This window comes from Lygodium microphyllum, chromosome 12, assembly GCF_053477565.2.
Source record: "Lygodium microphyllum isolate KBCC chromosome 12, Lygodium_microphyllum_v1.1.10, whole genome shotgun sequence".
Lineage (NCBI taxonomy): Eukaryota > Viridiplantae > Streptophyta > Polypodiopsida > Schizaeales > Lygodiaceae > Lygodium > Lygodium microphyllum.
Genome location: NC_141146.1, coordinates 28,721,137 through 28,745,009, shown reverse-complemented (window position 1 = coordinate 28,745,009; position 23,873 = coordinate 28,721,137).

Sequence of the window (23,873 nt, the reverse complement as noted above, 5' to 3'; positions counted from 1 at the left end):
CGCCTCTACATGCTATCGACTTGTCCTTTTCTCTGCTGCTCTCTTCTTGGCCTCTTTCCACTCCCTGCGGTGGCAATTGGGTGGTTGGCCATATCCAGGTCGCCCCTGCTCTTATCTCCATAATGACTCCTTTGCGTGTGTCATAAGGTGAGACCTCTTGTTATGAAGTGTGTCTCTCACCTTTGACCGTCCCCAATCATCTGAGAATCGTGAATTCTCGGGATTAGGGTACCTTCTATGTACTGCCCTTACCACCTCTTTCCACAAACCACTTTTTTGGTGCTTGAAGGGAATCATACAACCTTTGTATGTGTCATGCACGACACTCCTCAAGTAGGCTATCACTTCCCTCCCTTGAGGGTTATGCAAGATACCACCACCATTTGTGACAGAGTAGTACATTTGTGGAGGCTCACCTCTCTCATTTCTTGGTGAGGGTGATCGAAAGCCACCTCCTAGGCAACCCTCACAAAGCCCTCGACCTCCTCGTCCTCCCATACGACTCTCCATCCTCCCTCGACGGGCACTACCCTCTACCTCCCTCGATGCACGTGCTTCTGTAGATGCACGTGCACGTGCTTCAGCTGATCCCTATGCATCAGCTGATCTGTGTGTATGCATAGTGCATGGAGTACCTGTTAGAGGTGTACCAAGGTTTGGTGTGCCAAGGTTTAATATTTGTGTGGCAGTGCTAGGCAAAGATGTGATAGGTGTCCCAGACATGACACTAAAAACCTCCTCTGCAGTGGGAGGGCGACCAAGATAACTAGTCATGTCCCTCATGAATTGCGCCTTGTTCGAAAAACCTCCAAAAAAACTACTAACACCTCTAGAAAACTCCGCTAATGTGTTGTTCATGCGTTCCAAATCAGGATCAGTGCTGGAAGATCTAGGATTCCACATCTACACAAGCAAAAATCCATTACTACAAAATCAAAAAGCTTTGAAAGATGCAATTCTATTTCGGGTTTGTTAGTGCATCTATACTCGCATCTACTCTGCATTCTGGACGTGCCAACAGACATGAAAGCATAATACTAAATAAAACAAAAAACTCAGACCTTAACTCTAATTACTTATGCTGACAGTGCATCTATATACGCATCTAACAATGCATCTAGACTATCAGCCAGACATGCCTACAGACACGCAACGTCGGATCATATTTTTAACATTTGTTATAAAAAATGGTGCGAATCCTCCATAGATTTTCTAAAGCATGTAAAGAGAGAGAGAGAGAGAGACAAACAGACAAAGAGAAAGCAAAGAAGATTGAGAGAGAGAAGAAGAACTCACATTCTTTGCTTGTTTCCCGACGGGTGGCAGCTAGGTTGCAAGCTCCTTGTCCTCCTCCTCCCTTCCCTTGGTAGATTGCTTGATTCTTCTTCTCTTCCTTGCTATTTGGCTCTTGTTCTTTACTCTCTGGCTTTTCCTTCCTCCTCATTTTACTCTCATTTCCTTCCCTCATTGTCTTCATGAAGTGATAGATAGACATGATTAGTGATGTCGATCTCAAACTGCAGAAAACGCGCAAAAAACACAAGAAAGCATTGGTTTGAAAAGGAAGCCACAATTTTTTTAAAAAAATTTTATATTCGCATGGCACATCTATAAGTGCGTGTAATTGTACGTCTATATGCGCAGATAAAAGATATTACACGCACTGATAGACACGATTAAAATTAAACTTATTAAAATGCTAGCTTATGGTTGTTTTTGGATCAACATGACTTTCCTAGTCTTTCAATATCAAAATGTTTGTCTCCATGTTGTAAGTATCAAAATATTTAGGGAATATGACATAGATACCAAATGAAATCATATATTTCCTTATAATTCAGGTATAATTATGTCGTCATCTTCTACTAGTATGGGACATGCTGAGTCAACAAACAATACATTCTCCAGTGAGGACGAGACATTGCATCTTCACAATTGAGATGCTTGGCTATGATGAAAAATCAAATGTATGTGTGATCATTGTCGAGGATGTCTTTTTTTAGCACGTCGAATCACAATGTCACACCTCAGCATGTACAGAGAGTGGGACCAAGAAAAAGATCCATTAATTTTTACTACTTTATTTGCATAAATATTATTGGTCTATGTTGCGTCTTCACCATTAAACAAAACCTCCTCTTTTTTATTGAGCAGGATGCAGTACCACATCCTCAAATGGTCCCTCCAGGGCATCGAGAGGCTGCGAATCATCGACGCAAGGAGGCAGAGTCCTCAAGAAGAGTAGAGACTGATGACGATGATAGCAGCCCTCTTCAAATGCCCCATCAAGTTTTGGAGGAAGAGATTTTGGAAAACATGGTGCACGAGGCTGATGACGACGATAGCAGCCCTCTTCAAATGCCCCATCAAGTTTTGGAGGAAGAGATTTTGGACAACATGGTGTACGATTTATTTTCCCATGAGGTTCGGGGGGAGGGCACCACTAAAGAGACAGATGACCTGCTACACATAGCGTTGAAAAATCCATTGTACGAAGGTTGCACATACTCCGTTCTACGTGCATCTCTCGAGATACTAAACTTACAAACCATTTATGGATGGATTAATGCTAGCTTGAATGCATTATTGAAGTATGTATCATTTGATATTAATTCATAAATGCTTCTAGACAATATTCGTGGTTTGTTAACTTTGTTTGCACAATATATGCAGGTTATTTTCACAAATGCTTCCAAATGGAGATACATTACCAACTAGAAGGGAGCAAGCAAGGCATTTCTTGACATCTCTTGGAGGTCTCGATTACGCTAAAATCCATGCATGTGTCAATGATTGCATCTTGTTTCGTGGGGATCATGCATCTGCACGACACTGTCCTATTTGCGGTGAACCAAGATACAACCAAGAGATGAAATCAATGGATGTGCCTCGTAAGGTTTTGCAACGTTTTCCTATCATTCCACGTATTCAACTTATGTTTAAGTGTGAATCTATTGCAAGACTCATGTCATGGCATGCTAGTCATCATTCAAGTGATGGAAAGTGGAGAATTCCTTCAGACACACCAACTTGGCAACACGTAGACAATTTGTGGCCTACTTTCAAAGAAGAGCCCAAAAATTTGAGAATTGTCTAGGATTAGATGGAATAAATCCATTTGGCATAAAAAGCACCTCATATAGCGTATGGCCAGTGGTATTGGTGAACTATAATATCCCTCCATCCATGGCAATAAAAAAGGGACATGTAATGTTGTCCCTTTTGATTCCTGGAAAACACAAAGTAAAAAACATTGACGTTTACTTAGAGCCTTTGATTGAGGAGCTAGAAATGCAATGGAGAGGTATTGAGGTACAAGATGTGATTGCATCATTGTCCTCTAGAGACTTCACTTTAAAGGGGATGTTGGTGTGGACCATGCATGACTTTCCAAGCTATGGAGAGTGTTCAGGTAAATGCGTACTCTATTTTATTCATTCTTACCCTTAATTAAATATATGTCATCATTAACCCACTTGTTTCTACAGGTTTAACTACATCAGGATATCATGCATGTCCAATTTACAGTCCCTCTTTGGTTTCTTCTAGACCGACACGCTTGAAGAAGGTTATCTATGACAATCATTATCGTTTTCTTCCTATTAATCACCCCAAATATGCACCCCCGGCCAATAATGGAAGAACTCCACAATCTCTGACCATTCAAGATTGGAAGGACACTTGGACACACGCCAATGATCATCCTCTACTCGGCATGATACTTCTTTTTTTTGTCTTTAAAGTACACTCCATTATGAGAATGAGAAATAATATATTGTTTGTGCCTTAGATTCTCTATATTTTTTCATCTCTCATATTGGATTGAACTCAAGATCAATCACCTATTGGACCCCATACATATATTCAAGAATGTTGCCTCTACATTATGGGATCACGTAATCGGGACTCGTGATTCTGTCAATGTAAGGGAGGATTTACGTAGCATTGGACGTATGAGACGAGCTTGGCCACGCATCGGGGCCACGCATCGGACCTAGAGGAAAGATCGAGTTACCACGTGCACCTTGGATGTTGTCGAAGACTGAAGAAAAGATGGTGAAGCAGCATATATGTAGCTTTCGAACTCCCACATGATATATGAGATGCCTCAAGGGAGCCTTCATAAAGAAAAAGAAAAGAGGTGTGGAGCAACTTTCCGGTTTGAAGTCTCACGATTGGCACAAAATGACTCAAGTAAGGATTTTCATAGCCATAAATATATTAATTAGTGAAGTAACTATGTAGACTAATTAACAATGTATGAATATTTACATACAGCTCATCCTTCCTACTAGCATATCCCATTGTGTTTCAAAAGATGTGCGTGATATCATTTACAAGATGGGTGAGCTCGCGAGATATGTATACCTTATACTTATTTTTTAGTTTACATATTATGTACATCACGTAGTAAACCCGCTTGAATTTATGCTCAAAACTAATAGTCGTTATCAATTGCATGTTGGTAGATTTGTGAGTTTGAAGGAAATAGATCCAAATACATTGCAAGACGCTTGAGTATTGTCCATTGAGGTGGTTTGTTTGGTGGAGGAAACCTTTCCTCGCTCCATTTTGACTACTCAAGTACTCGTACATCTAATTGATGAGATCGCAATTTGTGGGGTAGTTCATGCAAGGTGGATGTTTCTCTAGAGAGCTTTATGAAAACCCTAAAAGATTTTGTAAGGAAAAATGCACGGCCTGAGGGAATGTAATATTTCCGATTCCTAACCCACGTTCTTCATAAGAACCTCCTCTTGATAGGAGGCCAAAAGGATAATATTGCAATTATGACAATTTTTTTGTAATTATCCCCTCTTTCCCCTAGCCGAAGGTCGTGCTGGAGGAGAGGGAGGGGAGACACGATGACTGAGCACCGTGCTGGATGCCATGGGGGGGTGAATGCCATGCAAATGGCCGCGTGGGGGGAGGGAGGTCCTCCTCCCTTCACCCTATAAAAATCCCCTGTTGGGGGGGGGGGAGGGGGGGGGGGGTGAGTAAGAAGGGGAAGGTTGTGATAATCGGATGCTCCCGTGTGAAGAGCGAGAGAACCATAATGCTGAGCGGTCGCCAGAAAGAGTGGTGGAGAGAGCTGGAGGAGAGAATATAATGCTGCGAGAAGGAGAGAGGGTGAAGAATTGACGCCGCTGCCTAAAGCACTCCTTGGTGTCAAAAATCATCTATCAATCCTCTACATCACGTGTCTTCAATGTCTATTTATAAATATCCTTATTTGTGACTTTATCCTAAATAAAACATAACCCTTTTCTATTCAATATGTAAATAAACCCTTTATATTATATCCTTATGTATGTAAAAATATGTATAAAAATGTTATTTTAAAAATACATTATTTTCAACCCACGTGATGCACACATATATTCATGAGTAACTTATCAGAGGCTGGCCCCTCCTCTCCACTGATGAAAAAGCCAAGGAACGAATGAGAGTTCTTATTGGCCATCGGATTTTTGTATCTGCCATCATTATTAGCCATCGCATGTATTTTTCTTGATGAATATAAGATATTTTACTTTTTTCTTATAAATAAGTATTTATTGAATAAATGTGTGGTTTATGTAACGGTGACGCTAATGTGTGGTACGTGAATGACGCATTCGCATACGTTAACATAATCCAATTTAATTATGTCAACGCGTAGTACTACACTTGTGATTGTGCACAAGCAATAACATAACTTGTATCCGTACATATTACTACTTTCAATATGTGCATACATTAAACAAAGATAAGAGTCGTATATTTCAAGAAACAAAACAAAAATAACTTTACTCAATTATTTAAATTTAGTACACATCGCATGAGATATTATGTATATATATATAAATATTCCAATGTGGCATAGTATACAAAATGTTTTGGCCTTCCAAGATGCTATGGTGCTACCACTCTGTTAATGAAGGTGACATAAACACAGAGAAGAGGTCACAATAGAGCCATGAGAGAGTATAGATATGGGGGAAAATAGCTCAGAGCATAGGGATGTCCAAGTCTTTTCATATTTTAGACATTTTTATTTTACCTCCAAAAACATTTCCAAAAAACACAAAATTTGACCAGTTGGTTTGTTTTTTGACCAAAAGCTAGAATCTAAAAAATCCCCAAAATATCTTAAAATAACATTTTAAATTTTTATTTTTCTTATTTTTGATTAAAAAATCAATTATCTCATATCTACTAATCATTTTTCATTGAAAACGAAGCACCACACTGCCGTAACTAACTCCTTTTTTAATATAAAATTTGGTTGAAAAAAACTTCTTTAATGAGGAGAAGGAAGGAATCTGAGTATATCTTTGTAGATAATATAAAAAAGGCAAAATGAGATTGCAAAAGTGGAGAGAGAATAGGATTATTTTACTATTTTTCTCTCCTCTTTTCGTTGTTTTGAGGAGGAGAGAGGAGGGGTTGAAAGGCCCATTTGTGAGTTAATTTTTTTTCCTAATATCAAAAGAAGTATCCTCTGCCATGTCAATGTCTTCATATTCTATTTCTTCTTCTTCCATACTCTCATGTTCATACTTAGGATCCAACTCCTACCACTCATACGCTGAAGACTCCCTACATTTAAAGAGCTTGACACATTTTCGAGCCATTGAAATCCTTAGATTTGTCCCATCCATCTCATTTAATGCACAATTAGTATTGTCAAAAACAAACCTTACCATATATGGACCAAATCACGACTTGCCATCTTCCGACTGGCAAGCACTATGCTGATTTTCCAAGCTACTCTCATAAACCAACACCCAATCCCCTTCCTAGATAGCTCGTGGTTGAAGTCTGTGTCGCTTGTCAAACCTCTTCTTGTTCTTGATCCTTGCAGACTTCAGCTTCTTCGTGGCTATCTCAATGTCTTTAGGCCTTCTTTCTAACTATCTAATGCGTAGGACCAACAACTCTTCTCTATTCAAACCCTCTTTCCATGGTAGAACACTCCAAGTAGCAATAGTCTCCTCAATCGGGATGATTGGCTGATGTGCATACATTAATTCAACGGTCATATACCTTGCAACTGCACTATGAGTGGTCCTATCAGTCCATAAAGCAAAGGGTAACATTCTTGGCCATTCTTTCATCTTATCCTTGCATGACTTTGCTAATGCCTTAATGGTAGGCCGATGACCTCTTTTACTTTTACCATTTGCTTCAGGATTCTAGACTGAAGTTAAAGCCAGCTTGATACCCAATCGTGAAAAGAAGTTAGGAGCCTCATCCACATCTAATTCTCCTCTATCTGCAACCACTTTACCAACACAGCCATACCCACAAAAGACTTCTTCCAATAAATACCATATTGGGGAATATGGGAATTTTCCATAAGTTTGGGATACGTGGTCAAATCCTTGGATTTGTCATAACTTGAACACTATAACTCCAAATCGAGCGCTCTATAGCTCAATAGATTCCCTATTTCAAGTGCTTTCCAATGATAGGTCATATTATATGGTTTTGAGAAACTTATGGGCATGTTATCTGGGTGCCACCATTTTAGTATTCAAAAAATGGGAATTGGGAGATTTCCAAACTCACTAATATCGTGTTAATAAGAACATGCAAATTTTTTGAGTAGTCTTTGTACTAAGAGATTGACCTTTCAATTGATTTGTCAAGTCTTCTCGTGCAAGCACAAGATATCTCATATTCCATAAACCTATAGGCATGGTAACCAAATCAACTACCCATTTGTAATGCATAGACAATGGATGTGTCGGTTGCAAACCATCTTTATGCTTTACCATGGAATACATCTGACAAACACCTCACGATTTCACATAATACTCCACATCTTTATACATGTTTTGCCACCGATACTTCTCGTTGATCTTAGCAAATGTGCCACAAACTCCTTTATGTCCCAGCCCATAAGCTTTCATGAAACACTTGCATTTCTTGTTGTTGAGAAGCCCTATCTCCCAATGCATGTACTAGAGCTCCTCTCTTTTTCTTTACAAGCTTCCATAAATATATGTCCTTTAAGAAAAACCTATAAGATATTCTATTAATCCTTTTATATTCAGCTTCAGACCACTCATCCTTCTCTATTATGAGGTTGAGATATTGGCCTATTTTTAGCCAATCATCCTCATACAACTCTTCAAAAAATTCTGTTCTCACTAAAATATTATAACATTGATGATGCTTTCTCTATGTTGTCCATCTCTTCTCCATGGCTATAAGCTCTTTTCTTACTACAAAAATCCCTATTACCCTACAAAAACTTTTGCCCTTTTCTCAAGAGATGATATAAACTTTCAGCCACATGAACCAAATGTGAAATCCATATCAAGTAAAAGATACATGCACCCAAAAACTTCTCACCTCGGATGGTTTGATCCAACAAAGGTGACGAGAATGGTTTTGATACATGGTTCTCCTACCATTCTCCTCTTCAAAAGAACAAAAAGAAAAAAAATAAATATCAATAAATATCAATCAAGGGAGAAAAGGACTTCAATCCCCATCATGCTCACCTATTCTTTGAGAAAGGATGGAAACACCCTCGGGAACTCGGAGAAGTTACTATATCTATATTCTCTACATCTATTGCATTCAAGGACTATTTATAAATATCCTTATCTGTGAATTTTTCATTAAAAAAACATTAACCTTTTCTATTCAGTCTATAAATAACTAATTTATATTACACCCTTTTGTGTGCAAAAAATGTAAAAAATTGTATTTTAAAACTACCTTATTTTGAACCAACGTGATACACACATATATTCATGAGTAACTTACCCGAGCTCGTGAATAGGAAAAAAAAAGAATAAAAAGAAAATAAAAAAATAAAAAATAAAAGTAAAACAAAACAAAATCAAAACTATTATGGGAGAAAAGAAAGAAATTCCCTATCATAAAAAGCCTCGTTCCAAGAAAAGGTGGCACACACTCTTGGACAAGAAGCTAGCTGTGGAAAAGGTGGCAAAACCCTGCAGTCCAAGATAGCTAAATTACTAGTCAAAATCTTCCTGACACAATTCTAAATCCACCTCCCTTGGTATGCTAAATCCTGCAACTCCATCAGTGCTTCTAATTCCTATAGCAAAACAAATGATTTTTCCAATGTGCAATTCAACTATCAGACTTGTTGGCTACCTGCCTGGGTACGCCTCTCCATCAACCAATCCAAGTTGGCATCATTAACTCAACAAATCCGATCTTCATTGACAAGCCTTGAGTGATGAGAGCTATCATCCTAACCGAATGGGGATGTGAATATGGGTTGGCCTCCTATAATCATCAATAGAGCATGAAAGAGAGGGTGGGGTGAGTAACCAATCATTTCCCTTTATATTCAACAGAGAGGTGAGATGTGTGAATGGAGTCTTGCATACACCGGATGGGCCTCTCAATACACAAAGCACAAATTGTTTATGTGCATGGTACTAGAAGTCTCCCTAGCCTTCCTTCCTGCACGGTATGTCGGCATAAGGCGGGTTGCACTGTTGTGCCACCAATTGCGCACAAGGTATACAACCTTCATATAAGTGGTAGTTAGGCTTCAATCAAAGGGGTGTAAGGAACTTGGATGCCCTCTTGTAATCATCAACAAAGCGTGAGACACAGAGGGGGGGCTAAGCGTGATTGATTTTCCCTTTCATTAATTGGAGAGGTGAGGGTGAGTAACGTTAGGATAATTGGAGAACATGTACATTCTCATTTTCTTATGCACACACAGGCCGAGCCTTCTCCCCCATCACTATAAATCTCATTCTATTTGATGCACTACATGCTACAGCTCCCTGTCATTTCTTCTTGCACCTATGCCAAATGGGTTGGGATGCATCAATGCACCATCAATTGTGCACATTGGTATACTCCCTCTCAACCATCCCTTTTGTTGATCTCTCAATCGGGTGTGAGCTATGGGTTTCAACCATTATTTTTTTAGTGATGTGAGTCATGGGACGAGTGACTGATCTAACATTCCAACATGAGTGTCTGTCAAGATTGAGTCATGTATACCTCACCATCGACAACCTAACTAATGGTTTATCAACAACGCTTCCTCCATGGGTGTTGTTCAATAGTCAGTGCCATGTTGGATGAGTATGATGTGGTGAGCCATGGTACGTCTTGCCGACGATTACAACTCTTTATGGGTCAGCGATGGTTCACCTTGACCATCTGCAAATCTTTGTTTGTAGCAAATCGTGCCTACCCTTTCTCTTTACAAGAGTGAGTTATGTTTTAAGTGTGGGGAGGTATGGATATGCATTGTGATAATGTGTTTGTTGAAAAACACGGACCTAGAACTAGATCAACTATGGTGGACGCAAATCAAACACACGATACATTATTAGAATTAGTAATTGTAACTAAAGTGAATTAGGTTCCAAGATAGATTAGCTTGGTTGGACTCATAAACACAATCTTGAGTGACTCAAACTAAAAAGGCACCATACATTTTGAAATGATGTCAAATACATGCCTTTATAGCTTTATAGATAATACCATTGTACTCACTGTGCATATGGGATTTCAGACATGTCTTCTAGAGCTTCTAGAGCATATATATTTGTCATATCTCCTAGCCTCTTCAGGGCATAGATTCAATCTCTATGGGTATACATCTGGCCTCTATGACCAAGCATCATTTGCTATTCTAAACACCCCCCTCAAATGGTGAGTCTCTACCTTGCTGGCTTTTTCCCCACCTGCATGTAAACATGGACCATGAGACTAGCTCTTTGGCAGCCTACTCTTACCATCTCATTGGAAAATTCACAATACATTTCACATTAGTTTATTGAGACCATTTAGAGGCCAATTACCTGTCCACCCTGTTTATGAAAACCCACCTTTATTAGAGGAAGAGACTGAAATACTTGAACCAGAAGCTATCATAGACACTGACTTTATGACCACTAGAACTGGCCGAAGATATTCTAGATATCTAGTAAAATTTAAGAACCATCCTGTAGAGGAAGCACAATGGATGCACGCTAGAGACTTAAATGCTTTCTCCACTCTGTTAGCTCCACATTGAGCTAAAAGCAATTGAGGTCAATTGCTATCCCACCCCGGGGGTATGATGCCAGGAGGCATATTTCACGGTGGATTCCATGCCACGGTGGATTCCGTGAGGTTTTACGGTGGATTCCGTAAACTTTGATGACCGGGGCTCATACACAAAGTGGATTCTTTGTGCGAGAAGTTGATGGGGACGCCTGTCCTTTTCGGGCATTTCATTAATTTAGTGTGTACATGGGTGATTCCGCAAAATGCATATTAAATTAATAAAAAAAGTATCTTGTCATTAAAGATTTTCTTCATGTCCGTAGATGTCTCAATATCGGACATCAATCTAAACCCTGGCTACTTTCTCTCTCTAGGCTCTTGCCCCTTTTCTCTCTTTTGAGCATCTTCCATCTGTCGATTTGGCCCTGGTCTTGAAGACGGTCTTGCAGTAGGTGGAGTAACAAACTCACCCCCTCTAGTCTTCTTAGCTGTACTTGGATTTTCTTCATCCCTCTTACGCTTCTCCTCAACAAGTACATCTGCACCCTGAGACTTAGCCAAATAAGCATAAATAATGTACCTGTCAACAGGCGAATCCCAACCTGTCTCTGATCTGATGCTAGAGCCTGCACTAGTCAAAACAGTTTGCTGAATTTTCCCCTTGTTTGCAGTCTCCATAGCATATGTCCATAGCGCTGACTGAGTCTCTGATCCCTTCTCAATCTGGACTCCATATGCCGAAGCATCACCTCTAGCTGTCACATAAGAAGTACGCGCAGCCATGTCATCCACTAACTTCTTCATTCCACCTTTACCAAAGTTGGTAGCAAGTGGAGCTCCTGTCTCAGTCAACCAAATCTTACCATCTTGCCCCCAATATACCAAATTCTTCCTCCTTGCATCCTGAAAAGATTCACAATCCCTGCAATGCTGATGGTCCGTACTATCACACCAAATACATCTCCGATCTCTCCTAGGTGCACTAGGAGCACTCCTAGGTGCAGTAGGAGCACTAGAAGAAGTAGAAGGCGCAGTCGAAACAAACTTCTCTTTCAACTTTCCCACCAACTCCGCTTTGACTGACTCCAGTGTCAAATCTGTTATGCCTTTGATTATGTCATCAAGAGAGGTAGGCACCAATGGAGTGGATGGTTTTGGAGTAGAAGGTGTAGGCATCAGTCGTGAAACAGGAGGAATAGGTGGAGTGGAAACAGTAGGCACTGGCATAGGCCAAGAAACTGGCTGAGGAGGAGAAGAAATAACAGGGATAGAAGTAGGCATAGGAGCAGATGATGGTGTAGGTGTCATGGAACCATTCTGTAGGCGAGTCTTCCATATCCTCCTCTTAGTCAAAGTTGAGACTGCATCCTGAGCATCCTGCCAATCCGTTTTAAGACCCATAGGCTTCGTGCAATCCTCAAGAAGCTCACCCAATTCTTCTTGAAGAGCAAGATCTGCAGCTTGCAAGAAAAGCTCAACTTTTTCAACATCCAATGCTCTTTGTTCAATGGCATCAAGCTGACTATACCTCTCCTCAAATTCTCGAATCAACTCTAAAGCAGCTAGACCTTTGTTTGGCATGTAGACCCACTCTCGGAATGACCGTCGAGTAGCCATACCAAAGTCCTCAAGGAAATATTCTTCTTTCAGGGCCTTCTTAAAATCTTGCCAATGTGTATTTTGAATAAAAAAGATCAGTCACTTTTGCCCTCAAAGCGGGTGTGACAAGATGAAGGAAGTACTTACTCATAAGTCCAGCTGGAACTCCGAAAAACCCCATCTTGATCTCATATGTCTTCAAATATGCTGAAACATTACGGCCGTCAAATAGCTTCTTCTCATTCTCAACTGCTTCAATCACTTTAGTCGCGCTATTTACATTCTCCTGCTCCGAATAGAGTTGCTTTTGCTGAGACAACTGCTGTTGATGCAATTGTTGCTGCTGATGCATATACAATTGTGTATGCTGATTTTGGAGCTGCATATACATGGACATATTCTGCAAAATCTGCTTTAGATCTTCTGTTGAAGTACTTGACGCAGCAGTCATTGATGGAGCTGAAGTAGACGCAGCTCGAATTGTAGAAGAGGCTGAAAGAGAGGCTAAAGTATCTCCCATCCTGAAATTTCTGTGACGCTTTCACGTCGGGTTCACCAAAGATGTCGAAGGGTTTCGAAAGCAATGTCGCAACTTCAGAAGTCCTTGATAAATTTCAGGATAAAAGATCAAACAAATGAATAAGCAAGATGAAGAAATAATGTCAGGACTCTGTTTTATTTCTGTCAATAAGAAATTCAAAATTCAAGATTCAAGATGAAGAAACCCGAGCAACCTCTGATTTGCATAGATCATCTATACATTTCAAAGAAAATTTTCAAGAGTATGGTTTTCATCGATGAATAAGAAAGTGGATGAACATGGATAATTTTCTGATTTAAGTTCCATCATGATAAACAGTTTTCAAATTTTTCATTTTTATATATAATGTTAGCCTTCAATCTGCCCTGTTCCTGGATTATCATCTGTTGCCTTTCAGTTCTTTCAGCCATTAAAGGTCACAATCCATGTCCCAGTGCTGTCAACAAATATCCTCAGCTATCCAATACCTTGTAGATGAGTAATCGAGCTATGAACATAAGCTTCAGAATCTCCCTTCTCCCATAAATGGAACAGGGAATATGAAGCCCATAAATTGACCTTTAATATACCAAAGGTGCATGTATCCAACAGCTACTGCAAGGATTCAAACATTGTGCTAACCATCAAATTCTTGTTGTGCTGGGCATACGCTTGTTTCTGAACAACATATACCCAACAGGTACCACTTTCAGAATCATCACAATTACTCCAAACAGGTAATGTGTAGGTTCTGGTGGTTCAATTTCCAGAATGCATTGGAACAGCATGGCTTCGTCTTCTCCTTTTTACGTGTATAAAACAGAAATTGCCTTGCAATTGAAGATAAAAAAGAGACAACGCATGAGGGAAACCAAGTCATCATTCACAGAGACAGTCTCCTGTGAGAACCCATGACACAATTGGCCCAGAATCTTATCTGGCTTCGTCTTCTCCTTTTCTTCCGTCGAGCTCCTTCTGAATGGCGGAATAAAAAATCTCTTCTCCCTTCTTCAGTAGCGCTACAACTTGGATTCTCCCGTTTCTTTGATGCTCCACACAGAAGTACTTTGAGAGCCGTTAATTATGTACCCTCTGCACAAACCTGCACTAGATCATGTTTTCCAGTCTGGAAATCATCATTCCATCCTTTCTGGACAAAACTAGGGATGCCAGGACCTAAAACGTGCTCATGAACTCCCTCCCCAGACAAGTGTTGCCATGTGGCTTCTGCAAGAAGCTTGAGAACTGGATCCTAATGTCGGTACTCCCAATCAATGTATTTGAAGGACTCTTCGAATCATGACGAACGTTCGATAATTTGCTGGCCTGTGGAGGTGTGGCAGCTTCTATGCAAACATTGGCTGTTTCAGAAGGATCTCCCCCCCCCCCCCCCCCCCCCCGACTAATCGTCTTCGATTTCCCCTTTTCTTCAGTAAAGCTCTCCGTTTTTGTTTTTTCCACAAGCTTTTTCTTTTCCCCTATCGTCTTTTTCCAGCGTCGTCCCTTCTTCCTCCACAGTCAATCTTCTCCCAAATTAGATTTCCTCCCCAAAGATCTTTCTCTTTCCCTCAGTGCTTGAAACTCAGTACTTCCCAATCATCTGCGTCCGAGTCTTACTCGACAGGGTTTGCGACAGGCCTCCCTCCTCCGTTCAAACGTTCAAAACTCCACGTTTTTTTTTAATCCCCCCAGTCCGGATTCCCCCAATCATTTTGGGTACCTTTTGCCATAATCAATCCTAAAAAGGCGGCCTTTGTTTTTAGCATACTCTATATAAAGAGTATTAACCAGCAACAGTTTTTGTAGTCTACTTCGCAGCATACTCTATACAAAGAGTTTTAACCAAGAACAGTTTTTGCTACAATACTCTGCATGTGGTGTATTGCACACAAATGAAAAGGAATAGGCTTAATGTTGTTCCCACTTGCCAAGCCAAAATCCTAGTAAGTCCACCATAGCAACATAGTGCTTCACAATAGGAATAGTGCCATATACCCCCGTCATGGACGCAAATAGCTGAATTCCCTTGTCAACATAGTCAAAGAGAAGGGAACTCCAAAAATACTCATTACGTTGTGGCATGCAGTCAAACATGTGCTGAACATCAAGCAAGCTCCCACATTTGGCATACATATCCACCAATGTACTCCGATTTGCATCTCTTGGAAATAGTTTAGTACTTCCTCACAAAACCCATAATCAGCATATCTTGAAATAAGTGTAGCCCATGAGATTGCATCTTGAGTTACCAATCTATCAAAAACTTCTTGTTCTTCTCCGTCTTCAGCATAGAATGAAAGAGCAAACATAACAACTAAGTATGTACAAAGTATCAAATCACATGCACAACTTTTGGGTGGTTTTCACACCTCGAATGCGTAGCAATACGACAACGTGTGCATCTATTTTTGCGTGTATATGCGCGTCTATTTGCACGGATATATAGATGCAAAATTTGCGTCTATTTACATGCACGTTTACACGCACTTATAGACGCTGTGATAGACGTGCCCGACTTTGCACGTCTAACATACGCATCTATGCCTCGTTTCTATTGTAGTGTTTACGAAGCGTGCCCTTCGCTCTTACGCCTGCGAGATCATCCAAGAGGCCGGCATCATTCTCCGTATGCCCCAGGCCATCATGACCACCGCTCAGATCCTCCTCCATCACTTCTACTGCAAGTAGTCCTTCAAGGACTTTGATGCCCGGAGCATGGCTGCAGCCTGCTTCTGTCTCTCGATGAAGCTTCTGGCTCTCGATGAAGCTCAAAGAGGAAGTCACCTCCAATCGTTGTGAGAAGCGATCTCTTCTCCAGGACGTCGTCATGACGTTCGACCGCATTCGTGTATGCAGGGAAGGTGATCCGCCTCTTCCCCCCGGTTCTCAGGCTTACACGAAGCGAAGAGATGAACTGTTGAAGCTGGAGATGCGCCTTCTAGTGGAGCTAGGGTTTGTCTGCCACATGGAGCACCATCACAAGCTTCTTCTCAGCTACCTCATCCAAAGTTTGGAACGTACCATACATCCATAATCCTGTTGACAACAGATTATTCAAAGGCAGCACAACTGATGAGCTCTTGATATTCCAGCTAATGATATGACATTTCTGTTGATGTTTCATTTGCACAATTTAGTACAATTTCATATCATTTTAATTGCTATTATTTCATCTTTCATGGTTTCATTACACCACTTGATGGTTCAAGAATTCAGATATGATATAGCTACTGACGTTTCATTTTCTAGCTCATAATTTGTTTGCATCTCGTCTATTATTATTTCCAACTGATGATCGTATTCCAGCCTATAGTTGATGCACTGATGATATTTTAATGATCATAATATTCATCTCGTTATATTCCAGCTGTTGAGTTGTTCCAGCTGATGTTTCATTCCTTATTCTAGCTGTTGAGTTATTCCAGCTCATGTTTCGTTCCTTATTATTCCAGCTGTTGAGTTGTTACATTCCTTATTATTCCAGTTGTTGAGTTGTTCCACCTGATGTTTCGTTCTTTATTGTAGCTGGTTGTTGAGCTGTTCCAAACCATGTTTCGTTTTTTATTCTTCTTTATTCTAGCTCTTGAGTTATTCCAGCTAATGCTTCATTCTTTTCGTTTTCTATTCTAATGTTTGTCTATTCTAGCTTATGATATACGAGCTGATGTTTCGTTGTTTCCAGTATGTTCATCTATTCTAGCTGATGTTTCATTGTTTCCAGCTGTTGTTTGTCTATTTTCTGTTGTTTTTCTATTTTCAGCTCATTCGTCTATTCAATCTTATGTTTATTCTACTTGATATTTTATCTATTCTAGCTAAGGAGCTGATGTTGCAGCTAATGTTTTCATCTTGATAATGCTCATCTCGTCCATTCTTCTTTCCATTTGCTGGTGGTATGCTAGCTGCTGCTGCTGCTATATCGTATATTCTAGCTGCTGAGTTGATTTCTGACATTGTGATTGTGTTCTAATGTTATAACATTTTCTATTAAGTTTTTTATGTCATAGATTATGCTACATAGCCGATTATATCCACACTCAAGATAAAGCAATTTCATGGCCCTTTATCTCCTTCGATTCCTTCATCTATTGTAATTCAAGATTGATGTAGCTTCTTCATTTATCTATAGTAATTCAGGAGTGATGTAGCTCCTTCCTTCGATTCCTTCATCTATTGTAATTCAAGATTGATGTAGCTCCTTCATTTATCTATAGTAATTCAGGAGTGATGTAGCTCCTTCGATGCCTACAAACATACACTTGTATATTCAGGAGTGATTTAGCTCCTTTCAACTTTGTAATGATATATTTTCAATATTAATATAGCAGTAGGGCTATATAGAGCTGTGGGTTTTTCCCTTGAGCCTCCAAGGGTTTTTTCATCCACAGTTAGGGACCTTTATTTGAGCGGGGGTATTAGCTATATATAGTTCTAGCTATATATAGTTTGTCTATATATAGCTTGTCTATATAGAGCATCCCTGGTCCCCTCTATATATTCCAATTATGTGTGCTCACTTGATGCACTTCTGGGGTTCCACTTTCGGTGTCTCGTGTCTCTCTTCTCCTCTCTCTTCCTCCATTGCTCCTCTCCCTTGCGCACTGTTCAACATGAAGCACTTGTTGAAGAAAAACACAAAAGAGATAATGATAAACCTGAAGGATCAAAGAAGAATACTAGGAGGAGTAAGCTAGTTCTTCAGCCTTCTTCTTTAGGACCAAAGCAGACTATGGCTGACGTTTAGAACCCAAAAGTGCAAGAACACCAAAATGCCCCAAAGTTAAAGGATTTGAAGCTGAAGAAGCAACCTGGATTCAAGGTGATATCTGACATTGAGACTTCCACAGACTTGAAAAAGGTACTTGAGGATCAAATTCTTAATTGCAAAATTGAATTTACACTTGGAGAAGTTTTGGGGAATGCCAAAAGAGAGTTTCATGATGTTATCATTCACATCATAAAAAGAAAGCGTCAAATTATTGAAGAGCCAACGCGGGATATGATCCATCGAGAGGCTTTAGCTGTTGTCAAGGCTATTCTTTATAGATTAGAGATTGAGGAGGTTGATTCTGAAGAAGAGACCTTTGAGGAGCCTGCAGATGGAGCTCTATGTATGTAGTCCAAGAAGTCTCGTTATCCCTCACTTCAGCCCATACAGTATGATGAGAGCAAAGATGTGCCTAGATTGGTGCCTCGTAGCCATTTTTCTCGAAGTTAGTAGCTCTCACGACTACGAAAACTGTCATCAAGCTTAGTGAGACTAAGACTCCTTGTGTTGCTCTTTTGGATCACGGTTTCGAGATTAATGTAATTGTGCGAGATTTATATGATACTAGTAGATGGCCAATTGATGTGGATCATGGTTGGCCCATGCGTGCGGCCAACAACACTGCAGGAGATTTATATGCTACTTGTCCAAATATGAATATTTCTATTGGAGATGTGGTTAAGTCTTATCATTTCTTTGTACAAAACTCATGTTCTTATTCTGTTATTTTGGGGCAGCCATTTATTGCTTAGTCTTGGATAGAGACTAAGGTTCTGGATGATGGGTCTGCCTATGCATGGATCTGAAGCAAGGATGGGAAGAGAGTTGTCCAGTTCATGATAGTTTATATTAATCATCAACAAAATAAAGATTCTTTGAGGGATTTTCCTCTTCCAGTAGAAGAGCCATATTTTTACTAGGTACCACTGTCTTGCGAGACGATGGTGATACGAGTCAACAGGGAAAGCTCTCATCTCTTGGCGGCGGTAGTTTTTCCTCATGTGTTTATGGTGTATCCACTGAAAGTACTTTGTATTTTTAGCATATTTTTGATATGCCCAGAGCGGCCAAGCAGTATGTAAAAAGAAAAGAAAAAGAATTGATGATTGCAGGTGTTTTGCAGAAATAAGACCAGATAGATGGTCTCTATGATGGCCTTTCATGCTCAGATACCATGCAAGAACTTTTGGTATTGCTAAATGCTAACAATCAAGAGTTGTCATATGTCTTAGAAGTTCATTCTTTGGTGATGTATTGTGACATTGCTGATTTTATAATTCAAAAGAATTTGGGTGTTTAGTATTCTCAGCAAAAATAATTCTTTGCTAACATATTTCAGCAAAAATATTTGGGTGTTACTATTTATACACAACAAAATTTGTGTTTATCAAGGTATTTTCATCAAGGGGTGAAATTTGCAGGTCGGAGCAATGAAGATAGAGTTCAGAAAAAATATACGACAGTTGACAAGAAGGTTAGACCAGTTGTAGGACCACTATCTTTGGATAGTGATGAGATGATTAGGAGAGCTGTTATGCAACCTCCTTTGCGAGATCCTGGAGGTATTGGACATAAGTTTTCAGGTAAGACATTGAAAGAGATGAAGATTGGGACCGAAGATTTTTTGCTTCCTGAAGAGGTAGGATGTTTTGAAGAGATGTTATGCATACATGAAAAATCTTTTTCTTTCTTTCCATATGAGATTGGATGCGTTGATCCTAGGGTTGTGATGCCTATGGTTATTTTTACCATTCTGCATGTTCCTTGGAATCTATGGCCTATTTCTGTATCGAGGGCTCACTTGCACAAATTGGTAGAGCTTTTGAATGAGCAGATCAGGATGGGGATTCTAGAACCATCTTCAGCTCCATATTCCAATAGATGGTTCATAGTTCCTAAGAAGAATGGAACACTCAGATTCATATAGGACCTACAGCCAGTAAACAAGGTCACTATTCTAAATATTGGTGCTGGACCTATTGTGGATGGGTTTGCTGAAGCTTTTGCTAGACGTGCTATCTATTCACTTGGCGATCTTTATTCCAGGTATGATCAGTTCCAACTTGCCCTTGAAAGCACATTTTGGCCCAAAAGTTGAGCAACATACCACTTTCCATCTCTTCTCTATACTCGTGAATTTTCGTCTCTATTGAAGCTCCTTAGTGAGAGTAATTAGGGTTTTGAGCATTCTGCTTACCTCTGCACTTTCTTTTCCATGCAACTCCAGATTTTGGGCAAAACGCAGGTGCTCATTTCTCTTTGGATTTTCTTTTGTTTGCTATTTTTTCAATAGAGTTTGATGTTGTTTCTTACTTTTATTGTTGTAACCCAACCTTATCTCCTTGACGCCCATTGAAATAGATGGTATGCAATACTTGCTTCTATCCGATGTGCTACAATACTTGGAAATGAAGGAAGAAGAGTTGTTTGTTATCCTAGTCAAGGATTGGATGGAAGACTTGATGGATTATGATTACATGGATGTGCATCCAACGATGGCAAAGATTGGAAGATATGATGGCACAAGCTTAGATACAGTGAGTGCCATCATAGCTACACAAGAACATATTACCTTGGTGGAAGAAGATTACCTTGTCCCGAATGCTAAATTTGAAACACTATAGCATGATTTGTTCAAACCAAGGCCAAATCTTCCTACGAAGGAGTTTGTAGATCCCTTTGCCCAAACAGGTACCTTGCTGACACATGAGGAAATGAAGATACAAGATGATCTAGAGAAGGTGAGATTTATAACTACCATATATTTTTATGTGATGAAACTTGACAGTAGGGTGCAACGGGTTCCCTGGAGTCCACCGGTGAGATCTTGGCTAGAAATGATGCCTGCAACTGCCCTGCCCGAAGTCAGGAGTTTGGGGCGTTCATCGCTAGGTTAGTTGTAAATATATTATTTGATTTGACTTTGTCATTCAGGACATATTCTATATAGATGAGTTTGTATCAAGGCAAGAAGGAGCTTGGTATACGGATTGATGTAAGGATTTAGCTCTGAAGGAGTACATTGACAGCCTCATTGTGCAGACTTGGTGGTCTTCCATAAGAAGTGCTCACAACGAGGGCAAGAAACAATCATGAAAATTTGAGCTTTGACCAAGTTTGGACCTTTTCGAGTGATACCTATGATATCTAGCTTGGAGATGGTGGTGCTAGTCGAGTAGTCAAAGCTTCCTTACTTGTTTGACCAAACGCGTGGTGGAGCCATGTGTGTGCTTGCTACATTAGGTGACCTTGCTAAAGTGTCAGATCCGCTTCTCCTAAAGAAAGAGTTGAAGGGGGAGCGTGTCATTTTTGAAGCAAAGAAGGAACTTATATTTTCATCAGAAGCTGGCCCCTTGGGGAAGTTACTATATGTATATCCTTGATGGGACCAAAAGTGGGCCGGCACTAGCTATGGCACTAGCCGGACCTCATGCATACAACAGACAACTCCACCACCACACGACCCCACGGTCGAGGAGCATCTGGTAATAACTAAGTGCGCACTACATACATCTAATATTGTGTTTGTAGCTGAATAAGAGTCCAACGACACCTTTCCTAAAACCCCTCAAAGAGGGTGCCACCGGCTAATTGCCGTGGCCCCACTATAGCTCTCCTACATCTTGGGGATTGACCCCTCAATGCATTGCTTTTACATATAAACACATTTGCACAAGACCTCTCTTTGTCAGCGAGATCCAGGAGATACCATGTTTCCTCACTAATAATCTCCCCAAAGAAATGAACGACTAACCTACGTCAAGGGAAATCTCACCCTCTCAAACGTGGGTCAACTATAATTCAAACAATTACTATGCATTTTCAGGAGTTGATACCACATGTATGATTAATGCAATAGTGGATGTCTCATCGTGCACAAACAGTTATGTTTCGAAATCAGCCTATGTGCTAGTATTAAACAGTCTTTCCATGGATTCCAACTAATATGTATATGCTTCATTGCAAGAATCTAGCTCCAAGGCAAACCTTGTGCTACTAGATTCCTCATTTCCAAATAGGACATTTCCTAAATGCTATGCATAGAAAAAATCAATCAAAATATGTATTATTTCATCTCTTAAACCGTTGCACAAAATCCTACTCCCCCTCACCATTTAAGTTTTGCTTCGTTGCATAGGTGCATAGAGATTATTTTGTCATGATTAGTGTATAAAGAGCAATAAATCACATAGTGTAACAAAAATATAGGAAAAATTAAGGTCAAACCTCATGCTTTGCCCCACCATACATCCACAACCACTTATTATATTTTTACGTATTTTTCTAAGGTATATTCCTATTTGTTCTCTTATTTTTTTCCAATTTTCTCTATTTTTCTCTATTTTAATTAAAAATTGATATATTTTCAGAGATGTGTCTCTTGATTCTTAGAAAAAAAATAGATTTTATTAGCATTTTATCCCATGTGTATTGGTTTGTCCCACCTGAAAACACCAAAAACCCAATTTTCCTCATAAAAATAGTGTTTTATGGGTTTAAAAAAATTATTTCCAACATTTTGACTTTATGTTTCCTATTTTTTTCATCATGTAAGCATAGAACAAACAATGAACAACATTTTTACCCATTTTCAATCCATAAGAACAACATTGGCTCAATCAAATGTCAAAAACAAGTAATTTTCCTTTGTAAAATAGAATTACCGATTTTTTCATTCTTTGTGAGTTTTAAAAAACTGATGCGGGACTACACATAAGCCCTCATTCAAGGCTCAGCCCATCTCCAAACAACAAACTCTAGTGCTCCACCAATCCAGGAGTGATCCGGTACCATACCGAATAAGCAATCTTCAATCGGTCTTCAATCCTCTTCATGGGCATGAACTACCTCTTAAGGGGAGAGAGAGGGAGGAGAGAGAAAGAATAAATTTTGATCTTTCCATCCGGGCAGCCATTCCACACATAGAGACAGGCGATAGAAAGCATAGAGAGGAGAAAGATCAACCATGTAATTAGGAGGGGGGATCGTTTGAAGCCACCATAGCCCCCCAATCCACAAATCGTGAAGATGGCGCCTTCTTCCTACCTGCCACTGAAAGAAACCCCCCCACCCCCCCCCCCCCCCCCCCCATCATTTTTTATTGGGGCCCCCAAAAAGGGAGCCCCTAAGGGTCACACCCTTTGGGATTTCTTTAGGCTCTTTACACTTGGCCTTTTGATCTTTGGCCTCCCAGGCACTCTCGTTTTCTCGTCCGGTATCCGAATCACTATTTGAAAATTCTTGGGCATCTCACTCAAAGTCCCCTATTTCCGATCATCTCCTAGAGTTTCACCTGACATGTCGAAAAATTATGAAAATTCACCAACTGCCGTCCAAGTGGTCTTTAAAGCACTTTTGGGCCTTGCCACTTAAAATTGTACCGATTCCAGCTATTGCTTTCGACGAAGTCTATTTTTCCCTTGAAATTCAAAATTTTTGGCTATTTTTAAGCACTTCTTGGTATCAAAAATCATCTATCAATCCTCTATATCACGTGTCTTCAAGGTCTATTTATAAATATCCTTATTTGTGACTTTATCCTAAATAAAACATAACCCTTTTCTATTCAATGTGTAAATAAACCCTTTATATTACGCCTTATGTATGTAAAAATATATATAAAAATAGTATTTTAAAAATACATTATTTTGAATCCACTTGATGCATACATATATTCATGAGTAACTTACCGGAGGTTGGCCCCTCCTCTCCACTGATGAAAAAGCGAAGGAACGAATGAGAGTTCTTATTGGCCATTGGATTTTTGTATCTGCCATCACTATCAGCCATCACATGTATTTTTCTTGATGAATATAAGATATTTTACTTTTTTCTTATAAATAAGTATTTATTAAATAAATGTGTGGTTTGTGTAACGGTGACGATAATGTGTGGCACGTGAATGACGCATTCGCATACGTGAACATAATCCAATTTGCTTATGTCAATGTGTAGTACTACACTTGCGATTGTACACAGGCAATAACATAACTCGTATCC